General features: G+C 37.2%; 1 protein-coding gene across 1 annotated transcript in view; it reads right to left on the bottom strand.

Annotated features, from left to right (window-relative positions):
* SPRN (shadow of prion protein) overlaps nt 1-5,457 on the bottom strand; it is a 137,463-nt gene extending 132,006 nt beyond the window's left edge. Inside the window, exon 1 of the mRNA XM_044056793.1 lies at nt 5,336-5,457. The gene's annotated coding sequence lies outside the window, so the exon portion shown is untranslated. The remainder of the gene's footprint in view (nt 1-5,335) is intronic.
* Nucleotides 5,458-13,115: the final 7,658 nt, after the last annotated feature.

Genomic DNA, 13,115 nt, shown 5'->3' with positions numbered 1-13,115 from the left:
ACGTTTCTGAAAAAGGTTAACAATTTGCACACCTAGGACTGAGCCTCTGAACATCAAAATGCCCTTGTGCCACCTTGAATAAGCTCATTTACTTGGATAAGTGCTTTTGGGTCACCAACATACCTCTCAACCTCCCAGTGCAAGAAATCTGGACAAAACCAAAATTAATGGGGGAAGAAAGACCCAAATATAGGGACAGATTTTAAAAATTGCTCCTATAAACTTATAAAGTTGCTAGAATGACAGATTTTGCATTATAATATATTTTCTGTAGGATATGATAGCATCCTGCCCTCACCAAGAATGATGCCACAGTATAAAGAAAAAAATGATCAATTTTAACTATTGACTAAGTTTCTGGTGTCATTCAAAGGGGATCCATTATCTGTCCGCCTGGGATGACATGCTCGACAAGCCACGTTGCTTTGCAAGAGATAGCTTGCACCTGTCACCCTTAGACTTTTGAATACTGGCCAAGGCTCTTGCCACCCCCATAATGCCTTTTTTAGGCAAGGCTCAAAAGACAAACCCACCACTGTAAATAGCACAAGTAACCAAAAACTGAGGGTAATGCTACTCAACACCAGAAGTCTAAACCTCAAAATGCATGCACTCGAGGCACTCCTCAGTATGGAGAACATCAACATCTGTGCAATAACAGAAACCTGGTTTAAGGCTCCTGAGAGCACCCTAGCACTACCAGGCTTTAACTCATACCATACCTTTCGGCCACAGAACCAGGACTGAAACACAAAAGGCGGGGGTGTATCCATATGCATCAAGGATACCCACACCTCCAGGTTAGTGGCGCAGCACAATGCATCAGAGATCATCCATGTGCAATTAACAATGGGCAAAACTGCAATCCAAATTGTAGCTTGCTACAGATCATCCACCATGACCCAGGACCCCCATTCTGCTTTCTGGAGACACTGGGAAATATGAAGGTCCTACCAAACACCCTAATACTGGGTGATTTCAATTACCCAAACATAACCTGGGTGAACTACTCAAGTACTAACTCCCTTGTCCAACGCTTCCTAGAATTTATAAACTCGAATGCCCTGGATCAACTGATCAACACCCCCACCAGAGGGAATAACATATTGGACCTGGTCATCACCAACATGGGCGACTGGTGTTCCACACCAGAGTTCAACCGCTTGCTGGTTAGATCAGACCACAGACTAATCACTCTGGATATGCACATTCCGCCCCCACCCCCAATGAAGGAAACCACTGTGAAAAACTTTTCAAAAGCAAACTTCACGTTACTTAAGACCGAGGTGGAAAGGTTCACAGCCCCCATGCTAAAGGACAATGCTGTCCAAGCTGCTGAAACCTTTACAAAGGCACTCTATGAGCATCTGCAGGAATGCATGGATTGTGCTATCCCAAGTAAAACCAAGACTCACTCCTCCAAGAAAAGGAAACCAGTCTGGTGGAACCCTGCCATAAACAAGCTATACAATAGAAGGAGGAAACCAGTACAGAAAAGAGTAAAATCCCAAGAAGGAAAGACATCCCTGATCAGTATCAGCAAGAAACTATGATCTCTCATTAAATCATCCAAGGCTAGCTTCGAAAGAAAAATTGCCAAGGACTCCAAAGATAACCACAAAGTGTTATTTAGCTGTGTCAAGAACCTAAGTGGAAACTCTCAGATCTGCTCTGAGTTAGTGCAGAATGGCACAAAATACACTGAACTAACTGATATTGCCAACATTCTGGCAGAAAGGTTTAGTGCAAACTTCACCCCCCTCTCACCCCCTAAAGGGCCCATAACCATACTAGAAGAATGTAGGGCCCCATCAATCACCGACACACAGGCTAAAACAGCCCTATCCAAAGCCAAAAACACAGCTTCAATGGGACTGGACGGTGTCCCAGGCTGTGTCTTACAAGAGCTCCAAAATGAATTAACTCCCCACCTTAACACACTGTTCAAACTCAGCCTCTCTGCAGGCTACATACCCACAGAGTGGCACACAGCAACAGTTATCCCACTCCACAAAGGTGAAGCCACAGTGGATCCTAGGAACTATCGCCCTATAAGCCTGACTAGCCTGGTCTGCAAGGCTATGGAGCGCATCATCATGGAACTCATTAACAGAGACATTGGGAACCTCCAAACCCTGGACCCTATTGGCTTTGTTTGGCTTTGTTAAGGGCAGATCATGCCTCCTAAACCTGGTGGACTTCTTTGAGACAGTTACCAAGGCATTAGACGAGGGAAAGGAGGTCCACACAGCCTACCTAGACCTCGCAAAGGCTTTCAACACCATTCCCCATTCTGGTATTATAGACAAGCTCACCAGCTTGAACATAAACCCCTACATCATGAGATAGGTTGCTAACTGGCTCATGGATAGAACCCACACAGTGAGAGTTGCAGGCTCTAGGTCCAACTCTAAACCGGTTACAAGTGGTGTCCCCCAGGGCTTAGTCCTAGGACTCCTCCTGTTCAGTATGTACTTCTCAGAGGTACAGGCAAGCGCAGGACTATGGCTGACCAAGTTCACAGACGACTGCAAACTAGGGGCTATAATTGATTCTCCAGCTGATACAGACACCCTCCAGAAGGGTCTCACTGAGACGGATACCTGGTGGCAAAATCATGGCCTCAAGCTAAATGCCAAAAAGTGCATAGTCATCCCCTTTGGAAAAAACAAAGTACCTGTGAACTACCACATAGGTGGTAGTCCCCTAAATACAGAAAATGTAATATGGGATCTGGGGACCCAAGTAGATAGTATTCTCTCATTTGATAATCATATTGCCAAGGTGGTTAGAAAATCCTTCTATGTGGCCCACCTAATCACAAAAGGGTTCACATCTAAAACAAAAGAGGTTATTGTGCCTCTCTACTCATCACTCATTAAGCCCATCAAAGAATACAACACCCCATTTGGGATGTACCTTACAAGACACCTGCAACAGCTGGAAAGACCACAAAAGTACTTCGCCAAGAGGATTACTGGCCTCAAACAGATGCTCTATGCAGCCCGACTCAAGAAACTCCAGCTGTACTCGGTTGCATACCGCTTGCTCAGAGGTGATCTCTGTCTGACATACAAGGCCATGTCCAACCCTGAATTGATGGACATGCTCCACCTAAAAAAAAATAAAAAAATCCCGGAGAGCCACACGCTCTGGAGATATAAACCTCACCACAATGATAAATAGGACATGCTGGAGGGATAGATTCCTGTCCCAGAGACTCCCCATGCTTTGGAACAGATTCCACTATACATCAGGCAGAGCCCCTCACTAAAACTCTTCAAGAGAAACCTTGACAGGTGGATGGGAGACAGAAAATTTACCCCAGGGATCACTGCAGTGGCTCTGCTGGACAGAGGCGCAGGGAACTAATGGCTCAGCTGGACAGAGGCACAGGGAATTAATCTAAGGGGGTGGCGAAAGCCAACACATTCTGGCTAGGCTTATAACTGCCCTTGGGCAGATAGCCTAGTACTTACATATGAACCTATGAACCTATGAAGTTCGAAACTCAAATGTCTGTCATTATTTAGTATTACTTAATCATGTCAATCCACAGTGATTTGCCAGAAAACCACACATTTTATAAGGAACTGACTGGACATTCTGTGAAAATCTGGACAGTTGAGAGATATGGACCGATGTAAAAGCCATTTTGTGAACAATGGATAAACAGAATGCTGAACATGTACCATTAACATACCTTTCACCTGTACCTCATTATGTGGGATGTTTCTAATTTGTGGGCATAAAAAACACGGAGTTCCACACTGAAAGGATCTGTCACATATTCAGTGTTAGGATTTTTTTAACTGATATCCGTAGTAAATAATAATGAATCACATTAGTTCATCAAAATAACTTTTTATACATATAGTGTATGACATTCCAACCATCCTGTGAGCTTCCACGTGAAAGTTGTTAGTAAGCTGTTATTTGGGGTTTCACATTTTTGACAAGGTGTTCCAGTTGGTGCACCTCATTTTGGAGATGGAAGGTTGAGAGGAATGCTTTTATATCTACTGTAACTGTCTTCTTTCTCTCGCCAAATAAACCTGCCTAGTGACATAGATTTAAACAGCAGTTTGCAACCATGATTTATAGTTATTCATCCATAATGGCTAAGTCAGATGCGCTGCGCGTATTACAGTGAAATTACTTGTAAAAATGATATTACTTATTTCAACTGTCAGAAAATCAGTGTATTAAAACATTAATCTTCAGCAGCGCTGCTTTAAAAGGAGTAACTGGCCTTGGTGGGTGTTAGCATAGGGCAGCGGTGGTGTCAGCTGCTTGTTTCCAGCTAATGCCATTTCACGGTTAACACTTGCTTAACACTCTCCCTGCCTCATCTTTTATCATTAAAATTAAAGGGAAAAAGTGCACCCACTGTGTAATAGTTATTTACTTTATACTTTCTGACTGTGAAAATTCCACCCTTTAAAGGTACTTTCGGAATGTGACTTGCAGTTGCAAACAGACAGTAGTACTTGGTTATCCATTATCAAACAGATGCTGACTGCAGCCCCTTTCTAAAAAAATAGAGTGTAAAAGGTAAATAACATAATTCGATTCACGCGTGAGCTGAGCCCCCCTCCACTGTCAACACACACACACACACACACACACACACTTCCAACCCCATAAAGGTTGTGAAACACAAATGTGTATATGTTCATATTTATATGAGCGCAGAGTTTGAATTATCAAAATAAAATTACATAAAAGATTGGATCCCCTATTGTTAACAGATATGTAATGGCGGCTCCAGATGAAATCTTATACATCTAAGGCTGCTATCCAAGAAAATTCAACATTTAGTTAAGATCAGCATTGTTATACAAACATATAATGTGTCAACTGGTCACTGCATCCGAAGCTCGTAGATGTGTAGATTGGACACTCCATTAGAAGCAGATACATGGGGCAGGGGTCTACCGTGTCTGCGATGAAACCACGGGACTACTGTACGGATTTATGTGAGATGAAAATGATCAGCTAGGTGTGATGCCATGCGTAGGAGGAGCACCCTATAAATGCTTAGTAGCGTGGTGTGTACTGGGCAGTACCCCGGTACAAGCGGGCATCCTAGCATATATAATACCCCCCCCCCCCCCCAGGAAACCTCAAGTACCGAAGCTCTGTGAATCAACAACATCCCCAAAGGACGAATCTAATTTATAAAATCAAGTTGTACATACAGACAGAAAATTTGCGTGAATCCACAAAACAGCAGCAGCATCTATGAACAGCGTACAACAACAAGCCATAGCCAGTTATGCCCACTGATGCCAATTACACCTTCTCAGACCACATCCATAATAGTCGCTCTCACCTGTTTCTGGGGAGCACAAGGGACCTGTGCAGGTGCACCAACAACGATACAGGTTCACAGCTTCCACACAGCTTACACCTCTCCTAGCTTTCTCCTTCTCCTCTCTCCAGCTCCCTCCCCATTCAATATCCAGTTGTAGTTCCTCCCCTGTCTCCTCCCAGCCATTTGTCCTACACTTCTTATTATCAGGATCCCAGTGTTGATTGTGCAAGTGGGAACGCAATAAAAGCCAAAACAAACGTGCAGTACCTTTTCAAATGCCCGAAGTGTGATTCTTCGTAAAACCGTAAGATTTTGCAGGACAAAACATACTCACGGCCAATGCAAATAGCAAAACTTCACTTTTTTGACAAAATAAAAGATTATTCTTCCAGCATTTGAGTTGCTTATGTTATTTCATTTAAATGTTTCAGATACAAAATAACTGTTTAAGCCGTTATTAAAGAAAACTTAAGATTTTTTTGTCCTAAAATCTCAAGACATTTGCCATTTTTTTAGCCCCCCCCCCCGGACAACTGTCCAGAGAGGGACAGGTTATAACCCTAATGTGTAGGCGAGAATAACTGTATGCAAAATATGGTTTCTACAATCTAAGCATGAAATACAAAGAGAAGGAATACTTCATTTTATATATAAAAATCAGTAGCTTACTGAAATCTTATTCTAAATTCTTACCTGACGATTGAACCCATACCCATCTCAAAAACCCAGTCATGAAATGAGGAAAAAGTGAAACAGCTACTAATTGTGTACTTGGGATCAGACACAGACTGCACCTCTAGGTACTATCTTGGTTTCCAAGAGGTACTTAATTTCTTCGTGCGCGCGGGGGGGGGGGGGGGGGGGGGTCAGACACATGTGCAAGATATTCAGGGAAAAATGTGCAATGCATAAATGAATATTATCCGCTAGAAAACGATTCTGGTGTTGGAAGGGCAATCTTATATTGCAAAAGGAGGACAATCTTAATCCCAACAACTTGATGGGACAAATTGTGGGGGATATACCTAGCATCTTTAAACAATACGGGTCTTTGAAACAACTTTGATTGCACTGTCACCATCATTACTATAACGGTAACATGGTGATTTTGACTAAACAATAGCCTCATCTTAATCTGTGCATTAAATTGTGACTTGCCCAAGAGACCTGCGAAAGTATCACAGATGTTCCAATGTCAAAGACCAGGAAAAAATGTCATTTACCTGTTTGTGCAGAAATGTTTTTTCAGCTACTCGCTGTAAGAAAATAATTTGTTTGTAGTTATCTTGTAGTTGTCTCGTCAAACTTCTCTGTTAGTTCCAGAAAAAGCAACAAAAACAGGGGAATAGTAATGCAGCTTAGCACAATGCAAGCGGAATACACACAATTATGTATTAGTAATGAGAGATGTATGAAATCAGAACATGTAACCAGTATTGAAATATAAACATCATGTTTTATTAATAAATAATTAAGCTATGTAACAGGACAGGAAATGAAAAATAAAAGTCAGGAAAAATAATTGAGATCTAAGGCAAAAATAACACTAAAAGCTAAAAAAAAACTTTACTCAGCCCTCATTAGGCCAGTCATTGAGTATAATGCCCCCCTTTGGCATACAACTGTCCAGACATGCAACAACTGGAAGACCTACAGACACAGATACCTTACTAAAAGGATACAAGAGCTAAATAACATGTCCTACATGGACTGACTCAAAGCTCTGCCACTATACTGTTTATCCTACAGAGTGCTAAGAGGTGACCTGTACCTGGCATACAAGGCATCCTCTGGCCCAGTACTTATAGAATTACTGCATATCAGAAATACTCTGTCAACATGAATAAGATGGTTTAGAGTATGTATATCTCACAGAGGATACCACTGCTCTGGAACAGACTCTCCATTCACATAAAATGATGTTCATCCCTGTCTATATTTAAGAACTTGGATCTATGTATGGGAAAGAGTACTGCCCCCATGCTACTAATGGTCAGATGCAGCTCATAAATGCTTTAGCCCATGCATGGGTCCCCTCAAATTATCTGTGGTATGACCTCAGTTATTCTCACTAGGGGTAATATATAATATTTGACTATGGGATGGGTAAAGCCAGTTTCTAACCAAATAGGACAGGTTAGTTTGAGTACAAAAAGGGAAGTTGGCTAGGCTTGAATTGGCCTGCAAGAGCAGCTAGCCTAATACTTACCTATGAACCTATGGATAACATTTCTCCAGTTACAGTACTGTCTGTATTCTGAACTCACACCAGAAAGAATTACATAAGGAAACATTTATTTATTCATCCATTGTTGACCAGATTAGTCCTGCTAGGCTAGTAGCCTCTTTTCAGGGGAGACAAGATTTATACTAGTGGGAGAAATTTGGCCACGACATCAGAAATCTTCACCTACTGGACATTATTGTGAGTGGGAAACATTTTAGAGGAGCACTTCCTGTTTCTGTTCCAGGCACAGAGACAGCATGGAGAAACAGGAAGGCAGATAGAGAAGAAGGAGATGATGGAGTATTGAAAGAAATGAAGGAGAATGCAAATATTGAGATGGAGAATATGTGTAGAATTTGGAGGAGATGTTTCAAAGAAACCTGTTTGATGGAGATGACTCAGCAAATGAAGGATGTATAATTAGAATCCTCCAGTCAGGAGGGTTGTGGGATGATTTACTTAAAGAAATGGTGGTGCAGAGTGAGCCAGAAAATGAAGGAGATGTTTCCTGGGGGGCTGCATTATGGAGAAAATACAAAAGGAGGATGCAGAGACAATCCTGAAGAATAGTGGTGAGATGGAAAGAAAACATATGCAGAGAAAGTAAAAGAAGGCAAAAGTGAAGTAACAGAAAAGAAGGCAGAAGAATAATGTAATAGCTCCTTCGGGTATAAAAGCACATGAGGTAAGAGCATGTATTCTTATTAACATTTTGTGACATTATATTTGAAACTGTTTTTTTCCAATGGAAAATTTTCTTGGAGAATATGAAAACAAGAAAGACTGTAACCCATGGAATCTTTACATGATAAAAGCATTTAACAGGGAAACAAAAAGAAGATTCATGTACAATTTCGAACATAAGTAGAAAGAGAGACTTTGAAATGAGATTTGATGAAATGAGTTTTGAAAGCTTTATGTAAAGAAATACTGGACACTGCAAATTTTTATGACAAAAGGGTTTTATGGACTGGTGGCTGGGATTATAACATTGTGTTAAAATAGAAAGAGAAAATATTATACATATACCAAGCATTATAAACGTGGAGGGGAATATGGGTGTTGTAAAATACTGGGGACAACCCAAAACACATTTCTTTTGTGGAAAAGAAGGACATTTGATAAGTAACTGTGACAAAAGAAAATGGTATATTTGTGGGGAAATTGGACATGATGCAAAAAAATGTGAATTTAAATGTTATAAATTTAATAAAATTGGACATTAATGGATGGAGTGCAAAAATGAAAATAACAGTAAGGAAAAAGAAAAAGAAAGGGAGAAAATGAACCAAGAGAAGAAATTTCAGAAGTAGACAAAATAGAAGAAAAAATAGATGAGGAAAAAAAAATAATAAAGAGGATATAGAAGAAGGTTCTGAAATAAGTGATGAATAAGACATAAACTGGGAGGTAGTAAAAGGGAAAGCAAAAGAATTCTATTGGTAAAAGTGTAAAAGACTGAAAAAGAAAATTTAAAGGGATAAGTGCAAAAGAAAAAAGAAAGGAAATTGATGAAAAGAATATATAAAGCTAAAGAGTGGGGCTTGATATAACGGTTAAGGTGTTTGACTCACAGACACGGGGTACATTGTTTGATTCTCACCTTTGGAAAGAAAATTGGTTAGGCTTACAGTGGCCTTTTAAGAAAACTAGTCTAGTAATTATCTATGAACTTATGAAACCATGAATTTAAGGAAAAGGAAAAACTAACATTTTAGAGTGCTTTCTGTAAATATGAATAGTATTAGAATATAGTAAGAAGAATTGGACTTTTGGAGTGGTGTAACACATGCGACGTAAATGTAATTATATTAGAGTGCACAATATTTTTAACAAATGAAGAAAGATCATAAACAAACTCGGGGGGGACAGATAATCTGGAATTTGGGAAATGAGAGATATTCTGGAATAGCTGTATTCTGTAGAAATACAGTAAAGATATTAGATGTAACTTTATTAAACATGGAAAGATTAACCATTGTAGATTTAAAATGGAAATAACAAGTAGATCGAATTATAACATTATATGCTTATACTAACTGTAAAGGAAATCTTATTTCATCAGATTTTAGACTATGTAGTGATAAACATGAATATTATAATACCAGGAGACTTTAACTGTGATTTAAAAAGCAAGCATAAAATGAAAGGAAATTATATAAGACAAATGTTCAAAGTTATAAGCTGTGGTAAGTAAAAACTGGGACAAAAATTCATAGAGTTACAAAAGGGGTATGTATAGAACTAAAATTGAGTTAGGGGGAGGTGACTGAAACAGGATTTTCTGATTATCTTGCAATATGGTTAGAGATTAAAGAAAGCAAGGAATATATACAAATAAGCAAAGGAATAAAAAGGATGAATAATAAATCAGGGAATGAAGAAGAAAATATATTAGTAATACAGTTATTGAAAGATCATATTACTATGAGAACATTTTATAAAATTGGTCTGAATAAGTGGATGATATTTAAGGAAAAATGTAAAAATTGTTTTTACAGTGGCAATATTATGTGAGAAAAGTAGAGAAAGAAAAATATAAAAGAATATATAATGATGCATTGGAAGATTTAGAATATGATGATAGAAAACACTGACAGAAAAAAATAATTATATGAAAGAAATAATGAAAAAATACAAGAATTGTTATATAAAGAAGGATATTTTTACAAGGAAAAAGAGAAGTATCATGTTACTTAAGCACATTACTAAAGGAAGATGGTAATATAATGAGAAAAGTAAAATATGTAAAAGGAGAAATAGAAATAACTCAGGAAAGGATTATGAATATTGTAGTACAATATGTACAATAACTGTTTAAAGAAAAAAAAGTAGTGAAAAAACATGGAAAGTAAAAAAGTTAACAGAAAAAGAGAATAAAGAGTTGGAAAAAGAGACTTCTTTAAATGAGTTAGATAAAGTATTTGGACACATAAATATATATTTAGCTACAGGCTCAGATGGAATAGGGTATGAAATGTGTAAAATTTAAGGGATTGGCAAAAAAGATATATTTTTAAATATTTTGAATGAATGGGTAAATGAAGGTTTTATGTACAAAGAATTATGTAGTGGATTACTTAAATTCACATGGAAGAAGGAAGATGGAAGAGAATTAAAAAACTGGAGCCCAATATTGAATAATAATGATTATAAGATCTTTATGAAAATAATACAAAAGGGATTTGAAACTGATATGGAAAATATTATGGAAGATAGCATATATAGTATAAAGGGGAAGGGCTGTCAAGAATTATTAATGATAGAGAAATTGTGGATGATATGAACAGAAAAGAAGACGCAAAACTCATGATAGGAGATCTTGAATATAAGTGATAAAGTTAGGAAATTATGTATGTCAGTGTATAGTAATAATAAAGTAAAAATACTTGTAAATGCCTGGTTAAGCCAAGAGGTACATATAAAGAGTGGTTTAAGACAGAGATGTCTCATGAGTTGTATACTCCTTCCATCAGTTATGAATGTGGTAGTATGTGGAATAAATTACAAAATGAAGGAGGTGGGATAAATAACATCTGAAGGGTTAACAATTCCAGTTCTGCTAACATATGCAAATGACATTATAATGATTACAAACAAATGAAATCTGGATAAAAGAAGTAATAATTTGCAGAAACCAAGTGTCTAAAGATGAGAGGGATGGATTTAAATAAAGAGAAAAGTAAATATTTAGGTGATATAGTAAAGACTGTGGGCATATATTTCACAATGAATGAAATTTCTGTGTTAGGTATGAAATTTGAGAATAAAGATATTAGTAGAATTGAATGGGGAAAAAGAATAGAATAAATAAAGCAAACGTGTCTTTTCTGGAGAACATATATATTATCATTCAGAAAAAAAGGCTTATTTGATAAGTTCAGTACTGATGAGAAAATTAGCATAATTAGCAAGTGTATTTATGTTGCCAACAGTATTTGAAAAGGAATTATTGCAGATATTTTTTTCATTTATATGGTGTTCTAGATTAAACACAATAAAAGAGGAGGAGTTTTGTATGTAAATAAAGAAGAAGTAGGTTTAGACTTAATTAACCCAGTGATTTACGCTGCTTCATTAAAATTGTACAGGGTGTTAAAGTGGATAAATGAAAAAGTTGAGAGATTAGTAGTAAAACTATATAAATATAAGTATGATAAATTTGGGGGTATGGTAAAAAAGAGTAAAAGAGAAAAAACAGTACAGTGTATAAATGAAGAAATAAAATGTTACCAAGAAAAATATTTTTGTAGAAAATAAAAACTGATGATCTAGAAAAAGATAGTAAAGTATGGTATAAGAATGTAATGATAAAGCATGACAATGTAAAACCATGGGAAAATCTAACAGATGAAAAAAAACAAAGCTATAAAATAAGCAGCAAATGGTGTAATCAGGATAGCTGAATGTCAAGTTTTTTTGTGGAAAGTGGTAACAGATAAATTGCCAGTAAAAGAAAATATGTCATATAAAAAGAAAAGTGATAGAATATGTTTACATTGTCAAGAAGAAGAAACAACAGAACATGTGTGTTTGAAATGTAAAAGAGTAAAAAACTTTGTAAAGGAGATTTTTTTTGAGATATAAAAGAAATGGATAAAACAAACATGGATATAAAGAAATATGGATATTATAAGAATAGAACTGAAGAATATGTTAAAAGAATAGATAAAAAGTTATTTTATGGTATACGGGTTAATTATGTTTAATGATAAATGGATTTTAGCAACAATATTAAGTAAAATTAGATGGCAGTTATAGAAAAAAAGAGTGGGGGGTCTACTATAGATGAAAATTGAGCATGATTGCAAAGGAAATTATGAATATGTGTAATGTAAACAGATTTGTATATTTACAGATTTGTACATAAGTAAATATTTTGTAAACAAGAGTTATTTTTATATATGAATAAAGAACACCTACTCTTTTCTATTGGTTTAACATCTCATCTGAAGGACAAAACTCTGAGGAGTGCAGCACCCCCTTATGCTGCACTGAACTGTCAGCATTCAATCTACCTCGTATGGGAATAGAACCCACAGCCTTCTGCACCAAAGGCAAGTGTGCTACCTGTTGTGTCAAATTTCACACTGCCTGAAAGAAAAGAGGGCTGTCTTCTGACATTATTAGAACATTTTAAACTCTGATTTAAAGAGTTACCTAGAGTTCAACGAAGAGTTTGAAATCCTACATGCATTTAGTTTGCAGTTTTTGTATTTTACCCCATTTTCATTATATATAATGAAATTTGTGTGAGTGTATGACCTTCTGTATTTTACAACTCCTTTAATGTTAGTCTACATCCATAACTTAAGTCATTTTATGAAGTCATAATCATCTGTTGTGACATCCCAGGGTAATGCAGGGTAGTATCTATGTGGCCACAACATGATCTCAGAGAAAGTGATAGGGATAAACAAACTATTTCATTGTAAAAAGTTATATTGTTTATTTTTTATTATTATTTTTTCCAGTACTCTCCTGCCTGCCTCAGGCATTTCTGGCCCCACAACTACTTACTACGTGATCCATTCATTCCCATCATCCATCACTGACTGCTATTATACCCAG

Source organism: Protopterus annectens, chromosome 14.part0 (assembly GCF_019279795.1).
Source record: "Protopterus annectens isolate FY-2018-M chromosome 14.part0, PAN1.0, whole genome shotgun sequence".
Classification (NCBI taxonomy): domain Eukaryota; kingdom Metazoa; phylum Chordata; order Ceratodontiformes; family Protopteridae; genus Protopterus; species Protopterus annectens.
The sequence above is the reverse complement of the archived record's forward strand: the minus strand, read 5'-3'. Positions and strand labels throughout refer to the sequence as shown.